Below are 21,294 nucleotides of genomic sequence, written 5' to 3'. Positions count from 1 at the left end.
GAAAACACAAGCTTTGTTTCAGACAGACATGGGTTCACCTTGCAGCTACCACTTTCAGGCTGTGTGAGAGTAAACAAGTATCTGCACCTCTCTGAGCCTGCTCACCCATTTGTGACATGGAAATAAACATGCCGGTTCTCATGAGGGTTTAAATGAAGCTAATATCTATAAGGGTACAGAGCAGTGAAATGTTGGGCTCACTGATTCTTTACTGGATCTCTACTCTGAAGGGGTTGATGACAATATTTCTTGCATTGGTAATAATGGAGCTGCTTTTCATGTGTTGTGTTTCATGTTGGCTTGAAGCAAATGGAAATGACTTTTAGGGCTCGTAGTCTGGGATTTTCCCAGACACTGTTTTCTTTTGCTTTGGGTATCTGGTATTCCAGGAGCAAGTGTCTGTTAATATCTTCGTGGTTAAGACAACTGCCTTAATTTATCACTAGATGCTGACTAAATTAACCTATCCATGATGTTTGAGTCTGTGAGATCTATTTACCTTGCAAAATTTGTTTTGGAATAATGAGCTGTTGGCTGGTTGCCTCTGAGCTGTGAAAACTAGGACCTGGTGCTCTGCATGATCTCGTTACTGTGGTCGTTTGAAGGAACAAATGCAGTGGATCATGAGATTGTAGTATTATATAGATTAGATGCACCTCTGTGGATTTCTTTGTGAATTCCTGGATAGAAACATGACATAATCAACCTGTTTATTTTTATGGAGGATTGAGGGGATGGTGAGTATTATAGCACAGAGAACCCCTCTAAGATTTTGTTACCAGGCCAATCTAGCTGGGTCGCCTTCTGTCACGTTAAGTAATGTCCATGTGATGTACAGAATTAAAAAAAAAAGAGAGAGAGAGAGAGAGAAAGAGAGAGGAAAGCAGCATTTGGACTTTAGAGTGTTACATCATTCAAGATTTGGGAGTTGTAATTTAAATAGTATTGGAAGCTCAAGAGTAATCTCTGGTTTAAAAGGGTTTAACTTTGTAATCACTATGTGACCATGTACAAAACCACTTAAATCCTTTCTCATGTTCATAGAATAGATATCCTACTAGCTCTCAAAATTGGTAAATGTTTTTAGCAACTGAAGAGGATCTTCCCTGAATTATGTCCGCAGAGGGGAACCCACCTAGTAGAAATGCTAGCAAAGGGGCAGGGGGTAGTGGGACCTGGGAGGACTGAATTGAGGGGCAGAGTTTTTTATTTCATTTGCAATTTTTTTTTAAAGATAAGTAGTTTGGGGGCGCCTGGGTGGCTCAGTCGTTAAGCGTCTGTCTTCAGCTCAGGTCATGATCCCGGCGTCCTGGGATCGAGCCCCGCATCGGGCTCCCTGCTCCGCGGGAAGCCTGCTTCTCCCTCTGCCACTCCCCCTGCTTGTGTTCCCTCTCTCACTGTGTCTCTCTCAGATAAATAAATAAAATCTTAAAAAAAAAAAAGATAAGTAGTTTGGATAAACTATTTTACAACCCTTGAAAATAGGTTTTTTCATCTTTGTGATAAGGGGGTTAGAAGAGATGATTTCTGAGATACTATTTTGGCTTGACAATACTAGATGTGAGATCCATCATGGGCAAAACATGAGTCCGGTAGATTTCCCCTGACACATTTCCCAAACCTCCATTCTCTTTGCTATTAGAATGCTTACAGAGTGATATTTATAAAAGGCAAATATGACTGTGCTATGCCCTTGCTTAAAATTCTTCAATAACTCCCAATTACTTCCAGGCAAAAAAGGCCCTTTTCGTTCAGGCCCCTGGTGGCCTCTGCAGCCTCGTCCACTGGCATTACCCCACTAGCAGTGTTCCTACAGACATTCTGAACTTCATATAGTCTGGGTAGTGTACAAAGTCTTTTCTTATCTTTTACGCCTTTGCACATGCTGTTCCTTCTGCCAGGAACACCCTTCCCTGCTGCTTTTGCTTGCGTGATCCCATGAATGTTTTAAGATTCAGTGGGGCATACTTGCAGAAGACCTTCCTTGGCACCTTCTTCCTGCCACTACTTCTCTTATTTCTCTCTAAGGGCTTACCCTGCAGTAATGAAATAATCTCCTTACTTCCTTATCTTTCTCCCTAGATTATGAGCATTTTGAGAGCAAAAGCGGTTTTGTTTTCTTTCCCTTTCTCTAAATATTTCTAAGCACCCAGCTTACTGTCTGGCTTATAGGCTTTGCCCATTAAGTCTTTGTTGAGTGAAAGAATGAACAAGTCAAAACAGAGGGTGTTGGAGCCACAGTTTTAGTGAAGTCTAGTTCGGGGGGGCTTGGTACAGATGTGTAGGTCTGCTAGGCTCTCCCTAATGTCTCTGGTCTCTCTAATCTCCAGGTGGTCTCTGAAGGCCCGCAGCTCCCTGGGGTCTGATATATTTGTATAGGATCATTGTGTACACACACACATACCCACCCACAAGTGTGCTTTGTATATGATTTGATGCTATTTGTAATCAATAACCTTTTTTGAGCACTTTCTATGATTCAGGTCATGTGCCGGATGCTAGAAATGAACCAGACTCTCTCCCAATCTTTGAGGAGTTTGAAGTAGAGACAGATAGGCAAATAAATACGCCATCACCAAAGAATGTTGTAAAAGTAAAACGTATGGAGAAAGAAAATGTTTCTTCCAGGCAATGCCACTCATTCTATTGAATGCCAGTAACCATCTGCCCGTATCATGCCCCACACGGTCCATGCAGGGTCTCATTCCGTCCTCTCAGCCATCCTATGATGTGGGTACCATTATAATCACCCCCACTTTACACATCAAAATAACAAATATTCAGAGGGGGCATGCAGCGTGTCCGAGGTCCCACAGCGAGTAAGTGATAGGGCCGGTTTGAATCTAGGTCCCACAGGCTGTCAAATTAATTGCTTTGGGGTGGCCTCCACCCTCTGCAGGGGCCCCCTTCAGTGCATCTGGAGAGTTCGCCAGGTGGTCTGGTGATAATTGTTGGGCAAGGGTACAAGCCCCTCCCTGCAGCCCTACGCACCTGTTTACTGCTCTCACATAGACTCGGAGGGCACCCCTTAGCTCTTCCTCCATTCGGGACAGCCTTTCTCCTCTTGTCTTCATCTGTTTGAGCCTCATCTCAGGCGTCAGCCTTACCGGCAATCCTTCTCCAGCCCTTCCGTCCCCAGGCTGGTGTCCTGCAGCAGGGTGTGCATCCTTGTCGTGTGTGGTCGAGTCTCCTGTGTCTCAGGGGAGCTCCTGGAGGCACGGGCTGTGTCCTTTTCCACCCTCTATTCTCAGTGCCCAGCACAGCCTGGCACACGGGAGGTGCCGAAGTTAATATACTTTTGAAATGAGTGAATTGATAACTTTATGAAAAGGTTTAGGTCGCTGCTTGTACGTATACCTTCATTTTCACTTTAGGGTTGAGCCTGCTGCAGTTATAAGGGCTGATCTCCTCTACTAGGTTAGATTTCTCCATCAAGGACACAATCGCAGGAAAATAATTTAAACGGCAAACTAGGGCTCTCTCTCATATCGGTGCACGTGGATAGTGAGTGACCAACCCTTTCACACGGGAGAGGAAATGTCAACCAAATGTCACCAATGTGTTCCGAGATTATCAAGCCACATGCATGCTGTTTTGAGACCGAGTTTTTAGGTCAGATGTATTTAGCATTATAAACATGTTGACTATAATTTAGATAATGTCCAGTGCCATTTGTAAGATGCCGCTTTAACACACAGTGCTGTTGGCTATTAAGCTGGGGGAAGGAGGGAGCTCCATGTTAATTCTGCCAAAACAGCTGTGGGTTTTTCCTCCCTTGATGGTGGGGTCCCCATAAAATAGTGCTTCTGTTACAGGGGAGGATTAAAGAGGATCTATTCTGAGAGGGGACCAGGGGCAATAAGGTGACAGTTTGTTTAAGAAGCTTGTTCATAATACGTTCAAGGCAAAAGCAAATTTTAATACTATTTTCAGTAAGAATCCATTGCACCCATATTGAAATTAAAGCTTATTTGTTTGCTCGTGCAATGTAGAATGTTGCCCTCGGATGAGCCTCCGTCAAGCTGAGCAGCAGAACCTCTGGGCTGGGCTGGCAAACAGCCGGTTTCCTGCTCTGCTCACAGGGGTGTACACGGATACGGCTCATTGGCAGGGAAAGTTGGTGGTAGCAACCAAACTTACAACATGCACGCAGCCTGATCTAACGATTCCACTTCCAGCAAATTGGCTTACGTACGTCCTTACGTCTGTGCTCAGGGTGCCTGTGTAAAGGAGGCAGTCTTGCTTATAAAGCCCGCTGAAGACAGCCTAAGTGTCCAGTCACAGGGGAATGCATGACGAAGACGTAGGATGTCCTCGGCGTGTGGTAATTAAAAAGAAAGCAGATCCATATGCACTATCACAGAAAGATTTTCATGAAGTGAAAAAGCAAATTACAAAATTATCTGGACAATACGATTCCTTTTATGTAAGACAATATAGGAATTACATATTTCTTACGTAAATTCATAGACAAAGATGTGGGAAAATGCCCACCTTCTTAAAAACAGTAGTATCTCAGGGCACCTGGGTGGCTCAGTTGGTTAAGCGTCTGCCTTTGGCTCAGGTCATGATCTCAGGGTCCTGGGATCGAGTCCCGCATTGGGCTTCCTGCTCAGTGGGGAGTCGGCTTCTCCCTCTCCCTCTGCCCCTCCCCCTGCTTGTGCTCTTTCTCTCTCAAATAAATAAATAAATAAATAAAATCTTCAAAAAAAAAAAAAAAACCCCAGTAGTATCTCTAGGGAGAAGAGTGAGTTTTGGGGAGACACAAGTGGGGGCAGCTTTCACTTTTTACTTTGTGTATTTCTTGGTTTTTATAAGAAGCTTGGGTTTATGTGTATTGTGCATGTAAATAAACATTTTTTTAATGAAACAGGCTGAACTGACACGAGGCAAGTAGAGTTTCAGTTGTGGTTACTGGGGGAAGAAAGGAGGCTTGGGCATGCCCTTGAAAGAATGAACAGTAATTGAACACCTTATGTGCTCATGTGTGAACATTTCTCGATTGATCGTCAGAGCCTGATCTGGCTGAGGCTGGGTGAGGTTCTGGACTGGCTCGTGGAAGCTCAGGGGCCCATGCAGAGTGGGAGATCTTGGCCTGCCAGCTTCCTTTCCCCCCAGGACATGACCCTCATTCCCTAGCTTCCACAGAGCCCGTATTTGGAATAATTTTGTTGATCAAATGCATCTCATTTAGAAAACAAGAGGATGTGTGGCCTTTTGATAAGTTAAAACATTTCCTCTGTTCAGCTTTTGGGAAATGATGAAAACACTCACAACAGGGTACTTGCGAACCCCAACTTGGGGGTCACGAGTGAGAGCCCATCTGAAGTCCTGGGAGCCGACAAAAAGCAACCCTTGTTAGGGGCCTGGACTGCTTTAAACCTTTGTAGGCTCTCCAACACTCTCTAATTTGAGTTGTCCCATTGTACATCACATCAAACATATAAAAATGCTCTCATATCTCTCTTAAATATAATTTTATTGCTGCAAAAACGATGGATATTTAATGTTGTTCTGAAGTTATTCGTAATGTCCATCTTGCAGTTATTTTGTCATATTCTGAACCAATACATTTCCCCCCTCTGGTTTCAAACATTTCTGGGTGCTTTGGGGAAGCTCAGGGCCCTAGGGACCTTTAGTCCCTTGGCCCTGAGCAAACTATGGCGAGAGTTGTCTCCAAGTTCTGAGAATAGAAACGCTGTGTGCTGTTGGGCACAGCAAGAGAGGCCGCTGCACTTTCCCTGCTGGAATTTCTTACTCTCCAGCTAAGTTGTCAGTGCACCAATGTTTAAGGGCCTCTTCTAAAATGCAGTCTCCTAGGATGACACAAACCACTTCGGATTGTTTTGAAACTGAAAAACACCCTAGCGTTTGTTCTTCGGCTTAACCTTTTGGGAGGCTTTCAAATTCTATTTTTCTCATCACTGACAGAGATATTAAATGTTTTAGTGATATTTTTATGTTAAATGCTCCCACAGGCTCATTTTAGACGTTTCCAGAGAATAGACATGAAGGCTTCAGGTGGTAAATTCAAAGTTTGAGGATAAAAGCATTTAGGGCAGGATTAAAGGAAAAGACAGCCTTCCTTATTTGATCTCTTCTTCTTCTTCTTTTTTTTTTTTTTTAAAGATTTTATTTATTTGACAGAGACACAGCGAGAGAGGAACACAAGCAGGGGGAGTGGGAGAGGGAGAAGCAGGCCTCCTGCTGAGCACGGAGCTTGATGTGGGGCTCGATCCCAGGACTCTGGGATCATGACCCAAGCAGAAGGCAGATGCCCAACCGACTGAGCCACCCGGGCGCCCCATTGATCTTTTCTTCTAAGAGGAGGGAGATATTGAAGTGTGAAGACTCATTGTATAACCTGTAAGAGACAAACAGCAAGTCAAATGCGCTGGGGAGGCCGAGCCCAGATACTGATCAGGGAAAGTGGCTAATCGTCAAATGTTAAATCGAGACACTAAGTTATTTCAGGCACGAGGTTTGTATGGCAGAGGGTCTTTGGGGACCTGGGCAGAGAATCAGCTCATGTTAATGGCTGATTGCTTTGGGGAGACTGAAGTTACATGTCACAGGACCTCTGCTCCGAAACCCCCTGGCTTCACAGTAAGGAGCAGTGAGGAGTCAGTGGTCAGCTTTATTTCTCTTGTTTCTCCGCCCTGACAATGATCAAACTACAGGTGTGCATTTGACAGATTCCAAATGCAAGGGAAGGAGGGGGGGGTGGAGGAAGAGGAGGGGAAAGCTGTCTGGGGAGCGAATTTGTGGTTTGTCAAGAAATAAGTACTGACATCTCACTTTTTAGAAAATAAAAATTTTATTTTATTTTTTTAAAGATTTTATTTATTTATTTGACAGAGAGAGAGAGATAGTGAGAGCAGGAACTCAAGCAGAGGGAGTGGGAGAAGGAGAAGCAGGCTCCCCGCTGAGCAGGGAGCCCATGTGATGCGGGGCTAGGTCCCAGGACCCTGGGATCATGACCTGAGCCGAAGGCAGCCGCTTAACAACTGAGCCACCCAGGCAGCTCTAAAAATTGTATTTTAAAATAGTTTTTCATTAAAAAAAAATTTTTTTTTAAAGATTTATTTGTTTATATGAGGGGCGCCTGGGTGGCTCAGTCGTTAAGCGTTGCCTTTGGCTCAGGTCATGGTCCCAGGGTCCTGGGATCGAGTCCCACATTGGGCTCCCTGCTCAGCGGGAGGCCTGCTTCTCCCTCTCACACTCCCCCTGCTTGTGTTCCCTCTCTTGCTGTGTCTCTCTCTGTCAAATAAATAAATAAAATCTTTTAAAAATAAAAAGATTTATTTGTTTATTTGAGAGATAGAGAGAGAGAGAGAGAGAGCGCGAGGGCGAGCACACAGAGGGAGAGGGAGAAGCAGACTCCCCACTGAGCAGGGAGCCCGATATGGGGCTCAATCCCAGGACCCTGGGATCATGACCCAAGCTGTAGGCAGACGCTCAACCAACTGAGCCCCAGGCGCCCCAATAGTTTTCCATTTATAGAGAAATTGCAAAGGTAGTACAGAGAGTTCCCGTATACCCCACACCCTGTTTCCCTATTGTTAATGCTCACATTAGTATGGTTACAATTAATGAGCTAATATGGATATAGTCTTATTTACTAAAGTCCATAGTTTATTCAGATTTCTTTAGTTTTCACCTAATGTGCATTTTCTCTTCCAGGATCCATGTTACATTTAGTCACCACGTCTCCTTAGGTTCCTCTTGGCCATGACAGTCTCTCATGCTTTCCCTGTTTGATGACCTGACAGTTTCTGAGGCATACCGACTAGGTATTTTATAGACTGTCTTCTCTTAGGGATCTGCCTCTTTTTCTCTCCTCATTAACAAAGTTACTTAGGTTAGCCCTTTTTCTCTCTCTACCCCCTTCCATGAGGTTATTTCATACATTTACATTACAGTTAGATTCTTTTGCCACATTCTGCATTCCATCCTGGGATCCTCTGACTTCCCAAATGATTTTTAAAAACATTTCCATACACTGGGGGTGCCTGGCTGGCTTAGTCGGAGGAGTGTGAGACTCTTGATCTCCGGGTCATCATTTCTAGATCTGCACTGGGTATAGAAATTATTTTTTAAAAATCCATACATTAAGGTATATTCTTTGTGCTGTAAAGTTCAATGGGATTTGAAAAATGTGTTGTATCTGGTATTACAGTGTTATACACAATAGTTTGAATGCCCTTAATGGTATCTGCTGTGCTTTTCCTATTCAACCCTCCCCCTGCCAAGCTGTTGGTAACCACTAGTCTGTTTACTTTCTCTCTAGTTTCCCCTTTTCCAGAATATCATATAATTGGAATCATAGAATATAGAGGCATTTCAGACTGGCTTCTTTCACTTACTGAAAGATTCTTGGGGGCTTCCTGTTTGGGGTGATTAAGAAAAAAAATTAAGAAAAAAAGCAGCTGTAAGTATTTGCATGAAAGTTTATGTGCAGATAGAAGTTTTCAGATTGGTTAGATAAATACCTAAGGATGCAATTGCTCATAAAATTCATAGAATGAGTTAGAAATTGTTTCTTCTTCTATTTTCTGGAAGAGATGGTAGGGAATTGGCATTCTCTCTTCCTTAAATATTTGATGGAATGTAGTAGGGAACCCATCTGGGCCCAGTGCTTACTTTCTTTTTTGGAAAGTAAGTTACTAATTACTGATTTGATTTCTGTGATAGATAAAGGGATTTTCGGGTTGTATGAGTTTGTGTCTTTCAAGCAATTGGTCCATTTCATCTAGGTCGTCAAATTTGGGACATAGAGTTGTTCATAGTGTCCATTTATTATCCTTTTAATGTCTATGGAATCAGTCCTTTTTCTTGTTTTATCTGTTTTTTTATCAATCTTATTGATCCTTTCAAAGAACCACTGTTTGGTTTTATTGATTTTCTTTAAGGTCTTTCTGTTTTCAATTTCATTGACATTTTCTGCTCTTTGTTTGTTATCATTTCTTTCCTTTTGTTTTCTTTAGGCTCATGTTACCTGTGGTTCTCTAGTTTCCTGAGGTGGAGGTGGAGGGTATTGATTTGAGATCTTTCCTTCTTTTTTTCCTAGTATATGCATTTAATGTTATAGCTTTCCCCTGAAGAACTCTGTTTGCTGCATCCCACACATTTTGATAATTGCATTTTCATTTTCATCTAGTCCGAAATATTTTTTTAACTCTGCTTGAGACTTCTCCCTTGACCCGTGTGTTATTTAGAAATATGCCATTTAATTTACAAACATCCAGGAGCTATCTTTCTGTTCTTGATTTCTAGTATAACTGTATCGTGATCAAGAGATCAAACCTTGGATGTTTTTATTCTTTAAAAATTTTAAAGAGATATTCTGGTCTATGCCCTAGGAAATAGTCTTGTTTTGTGAGTGTTCCATGTGAGCTTGAGAAGAATGTGTATCCTGCTTTTGTCTGATGGAATATTCTGTACATATGACACATAAAAATAGGCTAAGTGGCATAAACAGACTCAGAACCAGATCTGTCTGTCCAGGTGCAATAAGGTCATGTTATGTTGTGCCTAGAAGTCAAGTTCTGCCCGGGAGACTCTTTTTGGGTTATTTGCAAGTTTCTCAACAACCTTATGAGTGATGGTCCTACAGATGAGCAAACTGAGGCTCCTAAAAGTAAAATCACTTGCGTGAGCTCTTTTTGCCCTGAAGTGCCATGTCCTAGTACTGACAGCAACACTTGCTGCTCTTTCTACCAAATACTGTCATGCCAGTTGCTCTGGTTCTGGGATGATTGATTAATTGGAGTTTTATGGAGGAAGAACTCGTCCTCTTTTTCAATCTAGCTGAATTAATCAGTGTAGGAGGCAGCAAGACTTATACAGGTGAAAAGAAAAGTCATCTTTAACATGAACAAAAGGAACGTAGGAGGAACCAGGCAAGAATGGATTAGTAATAGGGTATGGGCTAAAGAATGTGACACTTGAAGTCAAGGGCAATTAGGAAAGAAGTTTTTGTTTCAAAGAAAATGAAGTAGTCTGAGGAAGGGGAAAGAGAGCTGAAGTTTATCGGTGTTTTTGTGTCAGGCACTGCGCTGGGCACCTTCGCATCCATATCCTCCTGTGCTGATCAGAACAAACCTGTGACATGTTCCCACAGCCCGTAGGGTCTCCCTCCCACTTCCGGCCCGCTGCATAATACTGCTTTCCAGGGAAGAGGTGGTGGAAAATTTGGAAAAGAACACAGGATGGGGACAGGATCCTAGACCGGGGCGGGGGGTGGGGGGGAATGTGCCATTGTCGGTCTTTAGGAAGGCAGGGAACAAGAGAATGGACATTCAGACTACCGTTTATCATGGGACAGGACATAGAGGGGCCGAGGGACTGGGGAAGGGAGGGACTTCCTCTAGAACAGAAAGGGGTGTGTGTGGAGGCCAAGCCAGGATTCTGGTGGTGGGATGAGCCCCTTGGCCCTTGTGAGGCACCGTTGGGCCCAATATTCTGACCCACCTACTTCTTTGTATAAACTCCCCTAAGAATTTAGGAAGGACTAGTTATAAGCAGAACACATGGCATGATACTTGAATTTTTTCTAACACAGACTCCATGGATCATGGATAATGCATGGAAATGTGCACATGTATGGTATGTGGTGAGAGAACTGCATGCCCAAGGAGCTCTGCTCTAGACAGTATAGGATTGTTGTTGCAATCAAAGCTAAATCATACTACTGGGGAAGAGGGGATTCTTTAGCCCCCATTCTCTCTTGTCCTCTTTATTGTGCATCCGGAGAAAGAAGCAGAGGACCAGCAGTGGGGATGTCTGTCCCAGGTAGAGATGGCCCTGATATTAGGAACCCTGTATCAGATCCGCACAGTAGTGGGGCCCCATCAGCTACAAAAGCTGGACAGCCAGGCTAACCTAGGCCAACTGTTAAGTCAAGCAGGGTTTTTGTTTTTCTGACCTTTTGACGATGGCTACCAGGCCTGCCTCCTGAGACTGAATTTACCTCCTGCAGGATCATCCTGGGAGGGAAGAAAGACATTGCCTGATAGGTAGGAAAGGAGCTTACTTTCACTTGAATATTAGGAAAAACACATCTCCAGCTGGTGAAGTTGGATGTGTCAGCTCTAGATATAACTAGTCAATTTGCCCTGGACACGGATTGATAAATGTCTCATGAGTAATCCTCTGCTGTTGGGGTGTGGTAGGCATAGAAAGTAAATGGTAAATGGATTCTGGATACTGAAAATAAAAGATGTACATTTGTGTTAAGACCTGTCAGAATCCTTTTATGTCCCTCTAGCACTTAGTACAGAATTCAGTCTGATATTCTACCTGGTACTATTGTAGACATTTTGGCAGCTTCACCAGGAAGAGGCAAAGAGAATGATCTCTGTAAATATTTGCTGACAGGTGGATGACTGGGGGGATCGATGGATATAAGGATGGGGGTGAGTGGATGGGTGGGTGAGTGGGTGAATAGATGGATATATGGATGGGGGGGAAGTGGATGGTTGGGTGGGTGGATAGATGGATATTGTATGGATGGGGGGCTGAGTGGAAGGTTGAGTGGGTGGTGGGTGAATAGATGGATATAAGGATGGGGGTGAGTGGAAGAATGGGTGGGTGGTGGATGGGTGAGCGAGTGGCTAGACTGATGGAGGGAATAGCATTATTAGAATTGCTGAGACTCAGTGTTGACTGCAGAATTGAACAAGACCAAGCTCTTGTGTGTCTTGTTGTCAGTGGCCCTTCAGTACTGTCCTGTCATGATGGCATTTCTGAATTTCTACTTGTGGGACATTATTCAACTGGAGCATGAATCTTGAAGGCCATTGTGGGTACAGAGCCCATCAGCTAGAACATGAATTTGGCTGGGCTAAATTAAACTTTTCCAGGGGCTTCCCCATCCACAGTCACTTTATTGCTCTGAGCCTCAGTTTCCTCATCCCCCTGAAGAGGACAAGAACCCCTAAATCACAGGATGGATGTGAGGATTTATAGTAATAAATAGTAATAGTAATAATAAATAGTAATAATTATGCTTCATACTTGATACTTACAGAGAGGCTCTTAGCTGTGTGCCAGGAACCTTTTTAAGTGCTCGACATGAGGTAGCTACTATGCTGTCCTTGTTTTACAGAGGAGACCCTGAGTCACAGAGAGGTTAAGAGACTTGACCAAGGCCCCCAGCTAGTAAGGCAGCTCTGGGCTTCAAACCCAGACGGGCTGGTTCCAGAGTGTGCACATTTAGGCTTTTTGCTATGCATCCTCTTGAATGTATAAAGTGCTGAGCACAGCCCCCAGCATGTGGTGGGTCTCAGGAAAGGGGTAATTCCTTTCCTCTTGGTTCATCAGTTGCCCTGAAATGGCAATGGTGGCCTGTGCCCCGGGGCCAGAGTCGACAGGAGACTGGAGAGGCAGCTGGGGAATCCTGACTCAGCCAGCCATGCCAAAGCCCCTCGACTATGGCTTTTCTTTTTTATGCTTTTAGCTTCATCCTTAAAAAGTGAAAGGCACAGATTTAAAGATCCTTATGAATAAAATCAACCTCAGTCCAGGCCTGGTTAAGGAACAAGAAACACATTTACTTCCAAAAGCAATTTAAGACAGTTCTGTGAACTACTTTGCAATTCTGGTGCACATGCACTTTAGAACAAAGTAATAAGAAAATTTCTTTTTCAAACATGCCAAGGGCTATGTTCACTATTAGTAGTATTAGTATTAGTAGTAGTAGTAGTAATAGCGTATTTTGTGTGTGTATGGGAGAGATACGCGGGGTGGTGGTCAACTTTCGATTCCTTTCTACTCTTAGTTCCCTGGATATTTTATAATGAGATGATTACTTAGTTATTCAGAATCAGAAATAGAAGATACACACCAATGCAGGCAGGAACGAAGCTCCCAGGAATGAAGCAGGCAGGGTATCTCAGTGGTTGGGACCATTGTCTTGGGAGGTTGGATGCAGTCCCTGCTTCCACTCCTTGCTGTGTGACCCCAGGTTAGTCTCTGTCCCTCTCCAAGCCTTAGCCTCTTCACCTGAAACACCCGAAAAAGCCCTGGTTTTGTGGAGAGTTGCTGTGATCATCAAACAGGATTCTGTTACGTTACCGTGAACAGAAGTGCTGGATAACCGGAAGGGATAGCACTCATTTCTGGAAGGCATGGGTGTCTGGAGTCAGGCAGACCTAATTTGAGTTTCTGCTCAGGCATTCTCTTGCTGAGCCTTGGTTTACTCATCTTCAAAACTGGGATAGTAATATTCACATAACAGGATTTTTTTTTTTTTAGGATCCGATGAGATTAATAATATGCATAAAATGTTTGGCACAGTTTATGGTAGGCAAGAAGTGCTCAATAAGTGTCAGCAATTGGGGCGCCTGGCTGGCTCAGTTGGAAGAGCATGCAACTCTTGATCTCGGGTCGTGAGTTCGAGCCCCACATGGGGTGTAGAGTACTTAAATAAATAAAACTTAAACAATAATAGTAAATGTAAACAATTATAATTGGATTATGACTGCTGCCTCAGAAGGAATGCCACAACGAACAGTGCATGGAAAGTATTAAAAAGAGATTCAGGGGAGGGTATGTGCTATGGTGAGCGCTGTGAATTGTGCAAGACTGTTGAATCACAGATCTGTACCTCTGAAACAAATAATGCAATATATGTTAAGAAAAAAAAAAAAGAAGAATGAAGGGGGGTAAATCGGAGGGGGAGATGAACCATGAGAGACGATGGACTCTGAAAAACAAACTGAGGGTTCTAGAGGGGAGGAGGTTGGGGGGATGGGTTAGCCTGGTGATGGGTAACACTACATCAAAAACTAATGATGTAATGTATGGTGATTAACATAACAATAAAAAATTTAAAAAAAGATATTTTACATTAGGAAAAAAAAAGATTAAAACTTTGATTGATTGCATCCCTGCGTGTTCTTTTTATTTCCGCCTGTGTGCGTGTATGTGTGTGCGCACAAGCACGCTCTTAAGCATGGCTAATGACAGTGATGACGTGATGAGAATTGGATGAGTGGCAGGATCAATGCAGTCTTTACAACTGAAAACACCCTGAAGCAAGTTCGCCTTCAGGAGGCCACGCCCACTTGGGGCCGCCTCCCGGCCGCTCTCTGCAGCCAGTTCAGCAGGCCTCCTAGAGAGTGAAGTTCTGTCTTGCTCATCTTGCTCCGAAGGAAGTGGCTCCCTTGTAACAGGCACTCGACCAGGACCAGCGTAGGATGTGTCCCCGACACCTGCACTTCCCACTGGGCTGCATGTCCTTGCAGATTGGCCTTGCATAAAGTGCCGGAGAGGCCCTTTATGCCCCTCTTTCTTCCACTCGAGGGACAGTCGCTAGAATGTTCCTCCGCATCTCACCTGGAGTACTGCACACCTTTCCTCCCAGACCTGCTTGACTGCAGCCTCCAAATGGTTTGGAACTGCCACATCACAGTCACACCCAGAGATGACACACTCCTGTCTGCTCAGACCACTCCCCTGGCCAGAACCTTTCACAGGATCCATATCCCTCTCCGGGGAGAGTCCTCGCTGCTTTGCACAGTGACAGACTTTTCTGAGTTGGCCTCAACTTGCCTCTTCAGCCCTTGTGTCAGCGGGCCGGTCATGCTCTAATGAGCTGTGCACACATGTATGTATCCCACTCCCTAAAAAAGACCAATTTAAGACCTATATGAAATAAACAATTTTCCAGGAAAGCGTAAATTTTCAAATCTTATAAGAGATTAAAGTCTAAATAAACCAAATATATAGTTTTGAAAGAGCTACCATCCCCTCCATGGAAAAAAAAAAAGCCATAAAATTTCTAGAGGAATTTTGATCAAACTATTAAAGAACAGATATTCCTTACAGGGGAGGATCTGGCAGATACCACATTCATCAAGTGATGGAAGTTACCATGACTTGTAAGAAGCAAACATTTATGTGTCTCCTGACATAATATACTAAAAAGGACATAACCGTACCTCTGTGGTATTTCTGACACAAAATGGGTAATTTGAATCTAGTCATGAGGAATTATCAGACAAACTCCAGTTGAGGATATTACACAAAATAAATAGCCTGCACACCTCAAAATGTCAAGATTATTGAAAACAAAGACTGAGGAATTGCTCCAGATGAAAAGAGTCTGAGGAGACTTGACAACTAGATGCATGTGTGATGCTGGATTGGGAGCTAACTAGGAAACAGTATTTCTATGAAAGGCACTATTGAGAAAAACTGGTAAAACTTGAATAAGGCCTGCGGATTAGATGTTAGCAATGGATCAGTGGTAATTTCCTGGTTTTGACAATTGTATCCTGATTATCATAAGGGTATGTCCTTGTGTTTAGAAAACACACACCAAAGTACCTAGGGCTATAGGGATATATCTATAATTTACTCTCAAAGATTCAGAAAAACTGATATATACATTTAGGGAATCTGGGTACATGGTAAATTCATACTTTTTTTTTTACAACCTTTCTATAAATCTGTAATTCTTTTTTTTTATTATTTAAAGATTTTTATTTATTTATTTGACAGAGAGAGAGACAGTGAGAGAGGGAACACAAGCAGGGGGAGTGGGAGAGGGAGAAGCAGGCTCCCCGCTGAGCAGGGAGCCCGATGCAGGGCTAAATCCCAGGACCCTGGGATCATGACCTGAGCTGAAGGCAGACGCTTAACGACTGAGCCACCCAGGCGCCCCTAAATCTGTAATTCTTTAAAACAAAATGCTACAGAAAACAAAATGCTACATAAATAATGGATTATTCTGTTTTATTCCTACTAATCTAGACCAAATAAAAAGCATCCTATTTTCTATTTTTTTTACACAGTGACAATAACATCAGTAAGTCTAATAAAAAGTGAGACCAAAAGAAAAGTGTAGATTAATGGCACACGTGAACACTAATACAAAATTCTAAATAAAGTATTAGAAACCATACTGCAGCATCCAGTTAAAAGTGAAAGACTTAAAAAAAAAAACTCTCACAAATGAAAGAAAACATAAACAATATGATAGGAGCAAGGAGGGGTCATTTCAGGAACTCAAGGGTGATTTTATCTCAGAAATTGATTAAATTAATGATTTAAATAGAAAAATCATGTGATCACTGATGTAGAAATGTTGGGGCTCTGAGCTGATGGCCAAGAAAAGACCCTTGTGACATCTTCAGTGCAAAAAGGTGGTTTTATTAAAGCACGGGGACAGGACCCACGCTCAGAAAGAGTGGCTCTGGGGTTGTGACAGGTGACTGATTATATACTTTCAAGTTGGGAGGGGGTTCGGGGTAGCATAAGTCTCTAAGGAATTTGGAGCAAGGTTTTCAGGGCCTTAAGGGGGCTAGCTATTATAAGGAAAAGGTCATTTATTACTGTCTAATAAAATCTGAGTCATGAGACCCTGCAGATGTATATGGTGGGCCATATGCTTGGAGGATGATTGCTAACATGTATCTTGTGGGGTAGAGATAAAGGAAGTTTCCAAAGGAATTTTCATATGTTAACGTAGACTTACAGGATCCTGGGGGATCGGGATAACGTTAAGCTAAGATTGCCTTTCACCCTTAGCAAAGTGTCAACATCGAGGCAGCTGGGCTCCCAGAGGAAGGTCACTGTAGCTGTTTCAAGGACTTTTCAAAGGGCTGTAGGCAGTAAGGACATTTAATTTTTTCTTTTGCTTTCGTTTCCCACATCAGTTACCTCTATGACAGCTGAAAGGCGTTTGCCACAAGTTAGTGCTTCATAATAAAATAGGAATAAATCGATTCTTCCTTAACATGATAAAATATATTTAACTCAGCCCCCAAGCCAGCATGGTGCTGAATGGGGAACCCTGGCAGCTTTCCAATGTAAGTGGAAGGGAAGGCTGCTCATTCACTGAGGGTTGACTGCACAAAAGATTTAATTTGTCTCCATTTTATTGAATTCAACTGTGTTCTTTATCATCTCCTTTCTTCTACTTCATTTGGGTTTGATTTGCTCTTCTTTTTCTAACTTCTTGTGATGGATTCTTAGATGATTGTTTTTCAAACTTTCTTCTGTTTAAATATATGCATTTAAAGGTATATATTTCCCTCTGAGCAGTCTTGGCTGTGACTCACAACCAAGGAATATGTGGCTCATAACAGAGTAATATTTTCATTAGCATTTAGCTCAAGATGATTTCTTATTTCAATATGCTGTAAAGTAAAATAAAATGCCTAAGATGTATTTGTACAAGTTTGGATTTCTTGTTTTAAGTGAACAATTTCCACTGCCTACTGCTTTGAATGAGGAAGGAAACTTGAGCCCCTCTCTGTCAGTAACTGATAGAATAACCAAAGCACAAGCTGGGGCCGCTTGTAAACTATTATTGGAACACAGGCCCACCATTTGTTTACCTCTTGTCCCTGGCTACTTTTGTGTCATAATGGCTGGGATGAGTCGTTGTGACAGAAACCATGTGGCCTGCAAAGTCTAAAATATTTACTATCTGGCTCTTTATCAAAACAGTTCGTGGACTCCTGCTATAGATCTTGAGCTACATAGGGCAAAGTTCTGGTCTCCTGGAACCTGGCCCCCAGCCTAATGAATAGTATAGTCAGTGAGTGTTGGGGGATGAATAACTGAGTGGGTAAATTAATGAATGCAAGGCAAGCTCATTTGGTAGAGGGTGGGCCCACACGGTGGGAAAACCAGCAAGTCATTGACTTTCCTACGAAAGTGCAGGCCACAGCTTAAGTTCAAATCCAGCCAAGCTCCCTTCGCCTCCCGTTCCTGCCCTCATTTCTGCCATGCCATATTTTGATTAAGATGTAACCTTTTTGTCCACGTGCAAAAGCACCGGACTCGTGCAGTCTGGGATGCCGCAGAGTCCTGAGCCGGGGAGCTGAGCTCTCGCCATGAAGCCAGGTTTCAGCCCCCGTGGGGCAGGCTTCGGTGGCCGAGGGGTTTTGGTGACCGTGGTGGTTGTGGTGGTGGCCGAGGAGGCTTTGGCGGGGGCAGAGGTCGTGGTGATGGCTTTAGGGGCCGAGGCCGAGGAGAAGGAGGACGAGGTGGTGGAGGTTTCCAGTCTGGTGGCAACCGGGGTCGTGGTCGGGGAGGGAAAAGAGGAAACCAGTCGGGGAAGAATGTGATGGTGGAACCTCATCAGCATGAAGGTGTCTTCATTTGTCGAGGAAAGGAAGATGCACTTGTCACCAAGAATCTGGTCCCTGGAGAATCAGTTTATGGAGAGAAGAGAGTCTCAATTGTGGAGGGAGACGACAAAATCGAGTACCGTGCCTGGAGCCCCTTCCGCTCCAAGCTGGCAGCAGAGGCCGTGGAGTCGCAGTTGGCCTTAATAGAAATCACAAAGTGTCCTCCGTTATGAAGGAAAGTGTGGGCGTTCAGGGCTACGATCCGGGTCTGGTCTGGCTGGGCCACATCGGCGAAGATCACATCCACCATTGCAATGAGCATGCAGTATTTGTGTGGGTGCTGAGCATCTTCAATAACAGGAATAATGTTGGTCCTCTTCTTGGCCAAGTTAATGAGGTCACGGCCAGAGAGGTGGGAGAACTCAACTGCATAAACTAGACCGTCCGGGCCTACGATATCAGAGACGTGGGAGACAGTGGTGCCTGATGCAGCCCCAAGGTAGAGCACCTTGGCCCCTGGCTTGATATGGATCTGGTCTACGCCACCCAGGATTGCTGCTGCCAGTTTCCCTAAACTAGGAAATGAGATTGCCTGGTTTTAATGAGGTTAAGTGGAAATGGGTTGGCGTCTAGGGTAGAACCCATGCATGAGAGGCACTATGGGAACACTGGTCTTCCTGCCACGTGTCCAGTCCACACGTCACTTGGCTCTCTGGCTCACTTCTCTCTGTGTTCTGTCCCCTTACCCAGCAGAGCCTGATCATTACCCCGTCTCTCCCAGGCTCCCTCCTGATTAGCTTTCCATTCCCTCTGTTCTTTCTATTTCTAGTGCTGCTACCCAAGCTCGGGGAACTAACCCTGGTCTCTCCACCTCCACCACCTCAAGCACTTTGAAAGTTCTATCCCATAGAAAGCCATCAATCAACTCCACCCTCAGTCCTGTTACCACTTTGATTGCATACTGTTCTGCTATCCAGTAACCATCCCCTCTTCTGATGACAGCACCTCAATGTCCTTTTGGAGAGATGCACCTCTCCCACTCTTTCCTGTGGTGTTCAGGGGGCTCTGACACTGCCCCAAACTCTAGGAGTGAGCCATGGCCCAGGCCTGGTTGGCTAAACCCCCCGACCCCGACTACAGTGACTGGTTCAGAGATGGGCACATGACCCAAGACATACCAATGGGACTCAGTTCTGAGACTTCTGTTGCTGCTGCTGGAACACTGTTTTGTTTTGTTTTTTTTTGTCCAGTGAAGTTTCTAGAAGTATCAAGATATAAGTCTGAATCTGAATAAAGCCAACCTGGAGGAAAACAGAGCTGAGAAGTAGGAAAAGCCCCCAGATCCAGCTATTCCCAAAGCTAATATACTTCCTGGACTTCCAAATACCAGAACCAATAAATTCCCTGGATTCTGTTTGAAGGGGGTTTCTGTCCATTTGTAAGTTGTGACTAGTAAGTCAATTGAATGAAATAATTTTCCATCTCTCTGCTTCAGTTTCTTCACCAAGAACAAAAAATTAGGATTCTTTGTCCATTGACTTGAGATGCTGAAACTATAAATTTTTTTTTAAAGATTTTATTTATTTGTTTGACAGAGAGAGACACAGCAAGAGAAGGAACACAAGCAGGGGGAGTGAGGGAAGGAGAAGCAGGCTTCCCGCGGAGCAGGGAGCCTGATGCAGGGCTTGATCCGAGGACCCTGGGTTCATGACCTGAGCCAAAGGCAGACGCTTAACGACTGAGCCACCCAGGCTCCCCTGAAACTATAAAATTAAAACCAAAACAGTTTTGCAAAATTACTTTATCAAAATTCATGTTCTGTATACTATATAGATGTGTATAATACCTATCCTTTTATATATTGACCCAGTCACATCCATATTTCTATAGTCACATATTTCTATATTTACGTATATGGTCAAGTATTTATGTATTAATGTAGTCGGTTTCCTTCCTCTTTTGCTCTTTTTTTTTCCTCCTTTGGGCACGAGCTCTGTGCCCAGCACAGTGTTAGCCTTATCCAGATGAGTAAGCATGATTCTGTGCACAAGGAGCCTTCTCTGGTGTAGAAATACAGATGAGAAATCAGCTCTTACTACAGGGTGGGCTGGGGGCTGTGATGAAGCAGGCTGGAGGGCAGGTGCCTGAACTCTGCTGGGGTGATGGTGGAGGAAGGGAAGGCCAGGCTGTTTAGAGGAGCAGCTTTTTTTTTTTTTTAAAGGATGAGGAAGTGAAATCCAGTTAGTAGGAACAGCATGTGCTAAAGCAAGGCAGGACTGAAACCAGAGCAAATCGCTCAAGGCAACTGGAGTCACCACCTGGGTTCCAGCACTTACCATGTGACCCCCTGCCAGCAGCGTCCCCAGGCCCACTTCCCGAGCCACAAAAAGACCAGCGGATTTGCTTTAACAGTTCACGGTTATCTAAATGATACTCTGCTTGCAACATCAGATTCTGAAAGTTCCCCCCACCCCCCGCCCCTGCAAAGGCATAAATTCACCACAACATAGCCTAGGAATCTGCCTGACACTTAGAGGCTTCACAAATATTTGTTGATGATGAAGCTTCTACGAATATGTTCGGAAAATTGTTCTAAAATTAAACTTCATTAAAATTCCTACCTCGCAGCTAAGAACTCCTTTCTAGTTATCCTACCTTTCTTTTTTACCTGAAATGTACACATCTGTGAGATTTTAAAGGGGTCATGGAGAGTTAGTCAGGTCTTAAACTCCTCTGCTGAATATCTCATAATTACGACAGATGAACAATGTTAGATAAAATAAGAAGGAAAAGGAAGAAATCTCATACGGACTTATCATTAGTGTGTGCTAGGGATGTTGTTCTTATTTTTAAAGATCTTACTTTTTTTAATTTATTTTTTTTAAAGTTCAATTATTACTAGTGTTTATTTTATTTTATTTTTTAAAGATTTTACTTATTTACTTGACAGAGACACAGCGAGAAAGGGAACATAAGCAGGGAGAGTGGGAAAGAGAGAAGCAGGCTTCCCGCCGAGCAGGGAGCAGGATGTGGAGCTCGATCCCAGGACCCTGGGACCATGACCCCAGCCGAAGGCAGACGCTTAACGACTGAGCCACCTAGGTGCCCCTGATTTTACTTTTTTTAAAGTAATCTCTATACCCAGTGAGGGGCTGGAAGTCAACCCTGAGGTGGAGAGTCACACGCTCCACTGACTGAGCCAGCCAGG

This window comes from Halichoerus grypus, chromosome 2, assembly GCF_964656455.1.
Source record: "Halichoerus grypus chromosome 2, mHalGry1.hap1.1, whole genome shotgun sequence".
Taxonomy (NCBI): Eukaryota; Metazoa; Chordata; class Mammalia; order Carnivora; family Phocidae; genus Halichoerus; species Halichoerus grypus.
The sequence above is the reverse complement of the archived record's forward strand: the minus strand, read 5'-3'. Positions refer to the sequence as shown.